This window comes from Photinus pyralis, unplaced genomic scaffold, assembly GCF_008802855.1.
Source record: "Photinus pyralis isolate 1611_PpyrPB1 unplaced genomic scaffold, Ppyr1.3 Ppyr1.4_LG5, whole genome shotgun sequence".
In the NCBI taxonomy this organism is placed as follows: Eukaryota; Metazoa; Arthropoda; class Insecta; order Coleoptera; family Lampyridae; genus Photinus; species Photinus pyralis.
In genome coordinates, this window is record NW_022170596.1 from 16,558,147 (window position 1) to 16,570,646 (window position 12,500).

The window sequence follows — 12,500 nt, forward strand, 5'->3', positions numbered from 1 at the left end:
GCGGCAGAGCAAAGCGATGCAAGTTCTATAGGGGAATCGATGGTGTCCGCCTGTCCGTCTGTGCGTTAACACGATAACTATCAAACGCTTGTACCAATTCGGTTCAAACTTTGCACAATTAACGTATATGCCACATGTAATAACCCTATTGAAAATAGGTCAAATCCAACGACCCCTTGGAGTCACGCCCCTTTGTCTCTGCCAAACGCTTGAACCAATTCAGTTCAAACTTTGCACAGCCTATTGAAAGTGGGTCAAATCTAATGACCCCAGGGTTACACCGAGGTACTCCGCCGCTTTTTTAGATCTGCTTTAGGGGTTTATTTTTAAGTTATACAGAATTACAGACGTTTACACACCGCATTAGAATTTCTAAGAAACCTGCAATTTTAAGTCGAAAAGTGTCGAAACTCATAAATCAGGATGATGACGGTAATGTATAGTGTGCTAGGTACACATCCCCTTCAATCATAATGTCATCGTTTTGTACGAAAACCTATATTGGTTTTTCTTATAAAGGGAGGAAACTCTAACATTTTCATATCTAGAGATTAAATCGACGAAGGGATATCTGTTAATGGAAATAAATAGACCAACTTGCAAACAGCTATACTTAATGAAAACGTACTCATTAGCGATAAATGTTGGAAACTTCGGGTATAAATCTTGTAGGTGGTAAACTTTTCTATTCGCGCTAACTTAACGCAGAAAAGGGTCGTGGGTTTGGTAATGATTGTAATACAGGCAACGTTAATTAATAAATATTGGATGCTTGGTGCTAACCACCGTTTGACGTAATAACACTATCTCAAAAACTGTCACTTCCGCATGCTGGGTTAATTATCTTTATTGTATCGGCAATTTGAGATGAAATTGTGCTTGCAATTTGAATTGGCACGATCGTCATCTGACCAACATCCTTCCGCTTTCGGTGTGTTATGATAATCGATTACAGTAATTGAATTTGTCTTCCAAACTCCGCTTACTTAGTTTTAATCGTAATTAAAAGCTTTTGTAAAGTGGGAGGAAAAAACGGAAATTAAAATTTTGAAGTTTGCGTATCAACATTTGTTGACGGAAAGTTACATTTCGTTCAACGGAGTTGGGAAAACTTTCAGTCTTACGCCGCAATCTTGGGAAATTTTATTAGCTCTCGTATTAAAACTGGGAAGTTACCTTAGAAAATGGCAATGAAGGGCTTAAAACTTTCTCATCATACTTTTCGCGAACAATGTAATTTGGATTAAACTAATTGTGTGATCACTACGTAGGTATAAATAAGGGGTAGTCCTCCTCCTGAGGTAAATAGGATCTGTAGCATTTTTCTAACTATTGACATATTTACCAAAACTTGTATAGAACTTGAGAGCTTATTACTAGCTGGTTGTGATACTTTTGTTTAGCTACCAGCTCAGCATCACTAATTCTGTGTGTGATTAAATTATCTTTCCCCTATTAGCGATATTACGATCCCCTATTTAAAATACATGCAAATTATTTTCAGGAAATAATACTCAGCAATTCACTTTACTTGCTTCTCTTCTACGACTTGTAACTGCACGCGTGCTCACTGACTGTACAGCAATCGGAAAATTACCTAATGTAACATCACTTGTTCAATTTGAACAAACCATAGCAACTACAAAATGTCGGTCGACCGCCGGAAAAATCGTATTTGAAAATTTAACGCAACTGACTGTTACGTACACTAAGTCAAATAACTTTGTTTTCAGTTGACAGGTTCATATACGGAAGGGTAAAAAAAAAGGATAAAACCGAAACAGTATCTTCATATTTAAAATACCTTATATTAACTTTAGATTATTTTCGAGCAATTATAGTACTCTCCATCGTGTTTGATTTGCTTTAAAAAGGAAAATAAATACTGCTGTGTCCCACGTTGGGCGCCATATAAATAATGCGGTGTGAAATGGTATGCGGTCTACCACACCACTCACAAAAAACCTCTCCAGCTAGGTTCAACATTTCTTCTCGTACAATGCGGGCATGCCCTACAAACAAAAATCCCAATTATCACCTGAATTAATAATTCAGTAACCTTGATCAACTTTCGAAAATTCGAAAGAATTAACACAAATTTTGCTTAACACTTGTCACCATTCTTGTACACTAGAAGAAAAATCTGACATTAAAACTCTATTCGGGTCGCACAGAAGATTCAAATGAACACAATTAATTGATTCACAAAAATTTATTCTGAAACACATGAAATGAAAAATTAAAACAAAATTCTTGAAAGAAAGAAAAACTTCCAAAGCTTGTTTAGACAAACTACTCCGCACGCAGACATTCAACAAATAAAAGAAAAGAATCTTAAAATTACGAAATTTTTTTCCCTTTTAATAATCCTAATAATCTGGTCGTGCAAAAAAACCGCACGTAACTCCACACACAAACGCTGACAGCTTTTGATCTTCACTCACAGACATCTTGATGACGAACAACATTAACTTGATTAGTAAAATGACGAATTGCCGGTGGCTGTTCAGATGGTTCAGAGAACCTTAACAGAAGGCCTCACAACTACGACTTCAACTAATCAAATCGGGCGAACAGCCGGAATAAAAATAGCGTACAGAAACATACACGTTTTTTTCAACCGTCGCGAATCAGCAAGCACGGTTTTTACATTGATTCCTGTATTTAACGAAAAACGACTTCCACAATGAAATAATCTCGTTCCTCAAGATCTTTCAAAAGCACCGCCAGTCATAATTACACTTCATAATGCCAGCTCCGACAGAACGCGTCGCCAAGCAATTGAATTAATTGTAATAGCAATAAAATTCAAAAAAGACAATAATACGCAAATACAAACAATACTATAAGGAAAAACAAAACTGAGATCCAATTCAAATAATATAAACCAAATTTGTGCTTATTCGTAGAAATTAAAATATTCTCACATACAGGGTGTCCCGTCATTAGTTTTGGTGTTTAGTTGTTTACACAACAATACACATTGAGGCTCTTGAAAAGCTTTAGAAATCTCTCGGAAGCACCTTGAATCAATCAGAAAAAATTAAAAAAAAAAATAGAAAGCGCCGTGTAGGCTTTTTGGTGCTTTTAAATGGAACTGGTAAACACTATAAGATGATCTCGGACTTTCCATAACTTTCAGAGCTCTGTAGTACAGTTGCTGTGTAGCAGGGCATTTTTAGGGCCCCAGATCCAGAGTTTCGTACGACTACTAGCGTTCTGTTTGTTCGACTTTCTTGGTTCTATCAGGAGAGAGTCCAAGTAATACGGCGGCTCTCTCTCTTGAAATCTGAACGAACCAGCTTTAAATGAAAAACTGATTTCTTTATTAAATCCAATTATAAATGGGTTCATAAATAAATGCAATACAAACGGCTTTAATTTTCTCAGTGATGGCTATCTTTAAGATGATACAATCCAAATCGTTTTAAACTTCAATTGATTACACGTTACGGCCATTTTGTTTAAAGACGTGCTACCCTAATTTTTATATAAGTAAAATTTATATGTAAAGTTTTTATACAAAAATATACTGAAGGCACCCTCCTTACAATGGAAATTGGGACTGTAATCCAGAAGCGAATTCCATGGGGTTCGCAATACTGTGACTCAGAACCGAACAGAACAAATTTAATTTCGGACAACACACTGCTTGCCCTGGTAACGCAGACCCGAATGAATTTTTTTAAAACTATTTTGCGACCTACACGGTTGATGCTTCCGTTGCTCTCTAACGAATGCCTCCGCAACTACTCCAGACTAACCCCAATCTGTTCCTTTTAACTAACTAACACCTACAAAATGACTTTTTATTAACGAAAACGGCCATAGTTAATCACTGATTCGCCATCATGCACAGTTGTATGAATGAAATAATATAGGTCTTTATTTATTGTTCAGTAAAAATATCAAGTTCATGTTTAGGAAAGTTACACCGGGGCTTTCACTTAACCCCACATAATGTAGACGAGGTTTGGGTTTCGGCGACCGAGCCAAATCCATTCCATTGGTTTATATTACTTGCATACCCTTGGATATTGAGCATTTGGGTTTCTTTAGATTCAGATTTTTAAGGGAACACGAACTTTTATATTCCTGATTTTTTGTTTTTGAAAAAAAATTTGTGATACTCAAAAATGTTTCCGGGGAATGTAAAGAACGAACGAATAATCGTTTGAAAACGTTTGACCACAATTGAAATAAAGAAACTGGGAGAAACATGAATTGAAAGAGCTTAAAGGGAGCATAAAGCAGCCGGGTCAGAAGCGCGAAGGGATGTGTGAAAGATGGGTGGAGTGTAGAGAATGTGGGAAGACGAGGTGAAGGAGAAACGAAGTCAGATCTGGATAAGTTAGAGATGAAGAGAGGTCTGTACGTTAATGGCATAAAGAAAAGAGGCACAGAGGAAGATGGACATGTAACAAAGCCACAGGAAGACGAAGTGAAAAAATGAATAGTTTTGAAAAGAGTCCAAAGGAACAGGTGCGTGTGAAATTTTAAGGAAAATGATGGAAAGAAGCGCGAGGAAAATGACAAGAAGGCTTAAAGAAACAAAGAGAGGTGAAGAAAACGGAGAAATGAAGCAGACGTAGCAAAACCCTAAGGCATGCATAAAGTGCGTGAAGAACGTTATAAGTAGGGACGCGTAAATGATCGGTAAAGGGTAGCAGGAGACATGAAGCAATCGTACATGAACGGAAAAGGTGCAGAAGATTAAAGCATAGTGTCTATTCTTACACTATGGTTAAAGAAGCGGGAAGAAGAGAGCAGGCGGAAACGGTAATAAACGAAAAATAAAGGAGAGGAAGGAAATATTGGTGACGAGCGATAGAGTCGCTAAACTGAAGGGAAGGGACATGGAGTTTGCTCACTTACATATGTATGTAATTTTAGCTTCTATAATCTAGAACCATGCACATTTGCGTCTTCTGAGTCTAACTTGCTTTCGTAATTAAATTGGACGTCGAGCTGTGCATTTGGACGTTTTCTCAACAAAATCGGGGACAAAATCCATTACAACGATTTGGTTAAAATCACGTTTATATAATACATTAAACTAACGTAAACCAGAAATCGAGAAAGTTTCACGTCGAAAAGGCTTTCCGTCTCTGCCAGACATCCCCTCGTCAACAGAACTCTTCTATTGTGGAAATTCTTCTTGTATTAAAATGGAATAAAGTTTTTGCATTGTGCTCCACACAATGAATAAAAGTAAGCAAATGCTTATACTTGCAAAAGTAAATACTCGTAAGTGCTCCTTCGCACAGGGCGACTTAGCAGCGCTTCTAAGCAGAAGGACAGGACGCACTGCAGCGCTGCTAAACCATGCTAAACAGACCAGTACGAAGGGGTAGTTACGAGTATTTACTTTGAATTTTGGAAGTATAAGCATTTGCTTACTTTTATTCATACGGCCCAATATATTTTTATTATTAAAATTAATGAACTAATGGAATCTCTTTGACCATTATAATTTCGGCAGATGTGTTTATTTAATATACGCCCCAGGAAAAATTATATACTTGCTTTATAAATATGTTCGTACGTAAATCTCTAACTAAGCAAATTTGATTATCGCCATTTCCGTTATATGCAGCCCTTCTAATTCTGCTTATTTTGCTGTGTTCAAAATTTTTTTTAATGAAGTTTAATATTCGCTGCCAAATTGAAAAGCTTCATTAACGAAGAACGTAATACAATCGTTTCGTTAATTCTCCCATTTATAGTTACAGTAACGATTTTAGCGATGAATAAAATTCGGGGCGTGCTTGGTAGGAAGCTTTTGCGTTGCTTATCCGTTACGGGGGATCATTTCTCAAATTGTCAGAAATGAACACTCGGTTTTATTTTAAAGGCGCCATCTATCATTTTTCGAAGTCCAATAAATGTCAGCGGGCGACATAAAGTGGATGCATACACAATGTGTATTTAAATTATGTTTTTTCACTACTAGCGTCTGATGACATGATTATTAACCTTTTTTTCCACTTGTAAAGTAGCCTTTCTCGGCATTTGTTCAAAGTGGTTAATAATGCGGACATTATTAACTAGTAGTCAATAATGAGAACCGTCACGCTGTCACTTTTAGAAAACACAGCCCGAAATTTCGCTCAATAAACGTTTAGACAAGTTCTCTAAAATGAATAATTGCACCCATCCGCCATTTCCACACATACCTAAAATTATCACATTTTGAAAAAATTCAAACGAAATTACTCTTTAAAAATATCTCAATGACAGAACAAAATACGGCCTGTTTGACTTGTACTTCCACGTACTTGATTGACATGTTAAATTAATAAACAAAAAATTCTGTCCAACCGTTCACTTTCTTATCAATATAATATGTTAATTTAGAGGACTTCAAGTGCTAGTAGTGAAAAAAAATAGTATATATACCACGGTAGAGAAGTCTATTATTGCCTTCGCACCTTACACCCCTCGGCGCAAGCGCCTCGAGATGTAATCTTGGTGCTCAGGCAATAATACTGTACTTCTCTACCTTGATATATAATGTACTATTATATTTTCCCTTTTGTTGAAGCTAATAATGAAATGTTAGAGAGAAGGTGATCGCATGGATCGAGGATATTAGTTTAGAAGCCCCATTGTTGCGCTACCGTCTTTGTTAGTGCATCGTCTTCTTTATATTGTAAGCAGAATTGCATTTGCAACCTTTGGCTTTGCCATTAGTTAATAATGTCCTCGGCGGCGGCACGGCGGTTAGACAAATTTTCTTCAATAATTCTATTATCTATTAGGAAGCTACATAGGTAATTGAAAATATAAGTGTAGTATTAGTCACTCGTAGTTATTTATACCTATGGCTATACCTAAAGCACTGAAATGTCTTCAAAAGGAATCGACAATCATTAATTAAAAGGACCGAGGCTCGTATTCAAATATCACATAAACAGATTAGCCTGATTATACAGAAATTATAAGTTGGAGGGGTTGGAACTGTGCTTTTTGGAGCACATCGAATTAACCTGTTCTTTAACATCGTGTGCTTTAAGATAACGAACACCCTGTAAAAGCACAGCCAATTTGAATATATGGAAAAGTTTAGATGAATTTTCAACATTGCCGAGAATTGAATTAAGCCGTCCCAAATTTTACGTATACACGAAATGGGTTTATTTTGTTAAGCGATCAAAATTAAATTAAAACTTTGAACAAACTCATCCATTCACTTTGAGTAATTACTTTGAATGCGATTTCAATTATGCGACGTCTGTGTTGTGCGTCGAAGGGTTTGTTTTGTTTTGTAGCTTTCCAATTGGAAAATAACGTAGTTCCGAATGAACGTCACTATTACGCTTTTTATGCAAAGTGGTTCATCCGAAAGAAAGAATAATCCCTTGCTATTTATTGACTGAGAGGCTTTGTTGTACAATGTCGGTGTAAACTTTTAACTCTTGATGCCTTTATAATTTAAAAGTTAGACACATCACTCGAACTTCAGTGAAGTTTTACATTGAGGAACCGGGCCTATGGCCTAGCCTCTAGCCATTCACTTTTTGTTATATTTAACCGACAGGAGAGGATTGTGACTATAATTTATTAATTTAATTAATTTTAATGTTTGTATGTCTGGACTTTCGTTAAGGGCGCAGAAATATATAATGTTCTTTGTGTGAACCGTGTTTTAAAAACCAATGAGTTCCCGATCCCGCTATCGGTTTTGCGACGGGGACGGGGAAATTTTTACTGTAGCGCTTAATAGCGAACGTGAATGAAAGTATGTCTGACGATAACAAGAAATGTATTGTGGAAAGCAAGCGCGATCTCATGGTAGGTACCTAAAAGTTTCGTTCCGTTCTGTTTGAATCCGAGCACGTTACGGGTTTTCTATTGGTTGTTGGGGCACGCCAGTCGAGGTCATTTGCGTTCAGAAATGACTCGTAGCAAGGTCCTTCATTTACAAGACACTACAACTCATGTCATTGTGCGATTAATCAAATTTGTACACAACGGTATACAGCAGGGAATTTAAAGACAATTAATCGGTGCATTTGCCCGCAACAAAACCTATTTAATAAAATTGGGCAAAAGTAACACCGACACAGAGGAGCATTGGCATTTTAGTCTTATGCTTAATCACGATCTCGAGTATCATTACATTGCGTAGGGACCTTTTTGTTTTGCATTCATCATGGAGTCATCTGTATCATTGAAGCGACCTGTTTTCATACTTCTTAAGGGAGTAGCATTTTCCAAAGATCATCACAACAGTAAGTTATTTAAATATTTTTTTTTGCTTTATATAAAGCCGTAAGTACTCAGTTATTTTTCGGAATTTGCTTAATAAACTGTGTTAGAAGTAATTTTGCCCTGAAAATTATGTGCATCAAAACGATTTTGTATTGTATTCATTAATAAGAATCGAATCCAATCATCAATTCATTGGAATTTTGCATTTAATTTCAGTAATACTAATCCTTTTGGTGGATTAAAAATGCGTTCAGTATTCAGGGGTATAGAAGAATGACAGTTTAGAAAAGGATCAAATTTATCATGGGCACGTGATCACGAAATAGGCATCACAATTTTGTATTTCTTTTTATGAATATAACTAATATTTTACATCAAGGAACGTGTAAAGAAAAATGAAATTTTATCGCCTATTCATTAGTTCATACCAGGGTTCATACCGATGAAAAATGAGTGACCTTTGGAATTTTTGTTTACATGGGTCATCGTACTTAACTAGAACTTCCAAAGGCGACTCGACAGTCACTCATTTTTGATCGCCCGGTATACATGCGTATTTATTAGAGTTCAACCAAAGAATTAGATCTTAAATATCAGATTTATATGGGGACAAAGGGCCAAACTTTCGCAAGGTAAGGGGAAAGTTAAAAATTAATTGCCAGTGCCGTAGAGGGTCAATTTTAATTTATGCGAGTGAGATGTACGACCCTTGTAAATGTAACTAAGCCCGTTATAGTTTTCACCCATGTATGGGCAGGCACGACTATTCCTACCTCAGGGAAATAGCGAGTGGTAGAGGTCCACTAATCAGTGACAAGGTGATGTGATGTTACGTTTCATTTGGCTGGTTGGCGGAACCAATGATTTGATACTCCACTTGCAATAAGTCGCAATAGTAGAAGTTAATGTTATCCATATCCTCGATGGATCTTATAAATTTAAAATTTGAAGGTGAAATAAAATGCGTGATTCCAATGCGACATAAATGGAATAATAGTAGGTACATGCCACTAAATAAATGAAGGTAATAAACCAATAGCTACATATAGACCTTTATTAACGAGCTCCTAGCGAGCTTATAATTTTGCGGTGTCTGATCGTCTGTCCGTCCGTTAGCACGATATCTTGATAACGAATGGACCGATTACGATAAAATTTAGTAGATGGATTCTTTATCAAATTTGTAGATCGGAGTTCGTGAATTGGCAATGTAGCTCAAAAAATAAGGAAGGCCCTTTTGACATCTCCGTGAGTTATGAACCGAATTGCATGAAATTCAATATGCGTATAGGTTTAGCCATATAAAACGCAATTCCAAAAATTGAGCTTATTCGATCAAAATTCACAGTGCCCTTTTCACATCTCGACCATTTATAAACCGAATTGCAAACTTTTTATTTTTTAAGGTATTTAAATGAAATTTGATACATAGCCACTTGGAATAAAAGCAAATTTAACGCCAGTTTCAAAATTTGGTTTTGCGCTTACGCAGTGCCAACTTTCTTATTTATGGAAGCAAAATAAATGAAATTTCATACATATACACTTTGAATAAAAGCAAAACAAACATTGTATTTGTCTTTATTTTTGAGTGGGCGGGGTTTCAGCCAAGGCTGCTCTACCAACCCAACCCACTATACAATTACAAATATCCATGCCCGAACCCGGATTCGAACCAGGGACCATAAGCGCCACAGTTCAGCTTTAATTGAACTGCGCCACACGGGCCGGCATCAGGTTTAAAATTTGGTTTTGCACATGCTATAGCCATACCCAGGAGCTCCTTTTCTATATTTTTTTAGTTTATTAATCGGAGGCTTTCTGGCAGCGAAGCTGTCACCGCGGACGAACTAAACTGAAACGATTGATCCACTGTAACAGCCCTTGATAATGGAACTCAAATCTTACGAAGTGGTTGAGTAAATTAAAAAAAATAAATGAAAATTTCTTCTTGTGTGGTTTTACATACATAAGACACTAATCCTAACTAATTTGTACTTAAATAGGAGTAGGTTCATTAACTAAAGCTCTAATATGACAACAACAAATAATCCAACTATTTAAAAATTAACCTTCCCCAGTTAAAACACAAAAGTAGAAAGCTTAATTTGCTAAATGAAAATTTTACACATTGGCTTAGTATTTGTATGGATTACAATACAAATCGCAATATTTTTTCCTTTGTTTTGGTTAGAAGTGTCGTCTATCTCCAAAGATTGGCGGAGGTACATATTATCCTCGCCATTAGAGATTGCCGGTACGTCATAGTTCACAATCGTATGGTTTAATATGAATAATATGAGTCAAATTACTTCCGTAATAATGCGAACTTGATTAGAAAATATACTCCGAGATGGCGACAGCTGTCATTTATTGGATGTTTATTTGAAGGTGCAAAACTGTCAAATCGCAGAAAGTATCGTTAGTCGATTTTGGTTTTTAATTATGGTAGGTATAAAATATAACATAATAAAGACGGTGAGAAAACAAAATCCTTGTAATCTAACAGGTCATTAATGCGTTATTTTTAAAGGGCATATGGTAAGATAAACCCATTGTTGTAAGCTGCCTCATTACAATGGAATTTTTCCAAAAATGTGAACATTTAGTAATTACGCTACGTCAGAATTATTACAATAGTCGGGTCTTGCATTCATAAGTGAGTTTGCCGATAAAGAATTATAAATTCACAATTAGAGCATTCAATTTATAGGTTACCTATACGATTTTCATACACCAAGCTGCACATTGCAAGACTACCACTTTTCAAAGTTACTCACTGTTACTTATGATGGCTTACAATAAGGATAAATTCAAAATGATACACTAAATGGATATTAATTATGTTCAAAATATATTATAATATACGACTGTCACTATTACTCTACTTCTATTTCATATTTTTACTTTTTTTACATTTTTAGCACAATGTTAGATTACTAGGAATCAGAAATGAGAAATAAGCAGCCTCTCAACTGGATCCTGATGTTGATCCTCCTTCTACCCTACGCAGTATAGAACGTGTGTAGAAATGTTTTAACGAAACAGGTCAGATTTGGCTCTCTTGCGGGGCCGTTTCTTACCCGGGCTTTCCAAAACAGGGTTAGAAGCCGCTCTTGTCTTGATGCTTCGCACCGTCCTCTCAGATATACCCAAAGCGTTGGCCACTCGCTATAATTGTGTGTTTGTACTAAATGAAAATATAAGTAAATATAATCACACTTACTTCTTAAACAGCAGATACGGGTATCAATGGACCACCGTTTTCTTTCTCCTTCTCAAAATGTTGCACTAAGTTTAACCATTGAATAAAAGTTTTTATTCAATGGTTTAACACAAGCTGTTGTGCTTCTGTATGCAAAGTTTTACCCTTTGCAGACATGGGAATTCGTAGAGAGAGATTAAAGTGATTAATAGGATACACGTAAGTGACGGATTAGTTCTCAAAAGAACTGATTGAAAAGTGCGTAACCGATGATTAAAGTGCGTGACAGGTAAACAATTAAAAATCACAACTGTCAAACAAATATACGGAAGAACTATTTTAGTCAAATGAGAGTTCAAATTCATACGGTTTACAAAACGCGTTGGTTATTCGTTTTTGTTTTTTCTCTTTCTACCACATTATCTCATTCAATAACTCACTTCGTTTCCTTCAAATGCACTTCGAATATTCACTGTCTTTATTTGATGTGCTGTTTTTCATGTGACTTTACTATAAACGTTTTGGATAGCTAGAGTCATTTACTTATGACGTACCGGCAATCTCTAATGGCGAGGATAATATGTGAAGTTACTTTCTTTATGGGAAATGGAAAAACCCGACATATTTTGACAATTTGTCTGTCCCCGATTAAGTAAATTTAAATCCACGAGTTCACTAATTTCAGATTTCCACCAAGCCAAAGATATCAATGGACAAGTTGGCACTTGTGATGTCAATGAATAAATATACGCGCTGTCTTAGATGGTTAGTTAATTTCTTCGTTCCCCACGACACGATAATATTTATAATGGCCTTTGAATTTCTTGAGAATTAAAGCTCCTTTCGCCATTAAAATTCTAGCAAACGAACTATATGTTATCACGGTCTCTTCTTGCTTCTCCCTGCTTTTTCCTTTTCCATTACTGCCTTGCTAGATATCAAAACGAAACAATCACAACCCATACTTTCCAAGTGCGTTTAGCTGTCGCCGATAAACCTACTCGCGATTACTATTCGTACGAAGCGGTACATACGAAGTTTTACTCGGTCGTAATACACTCAAATAGATTCAGAAATTAAA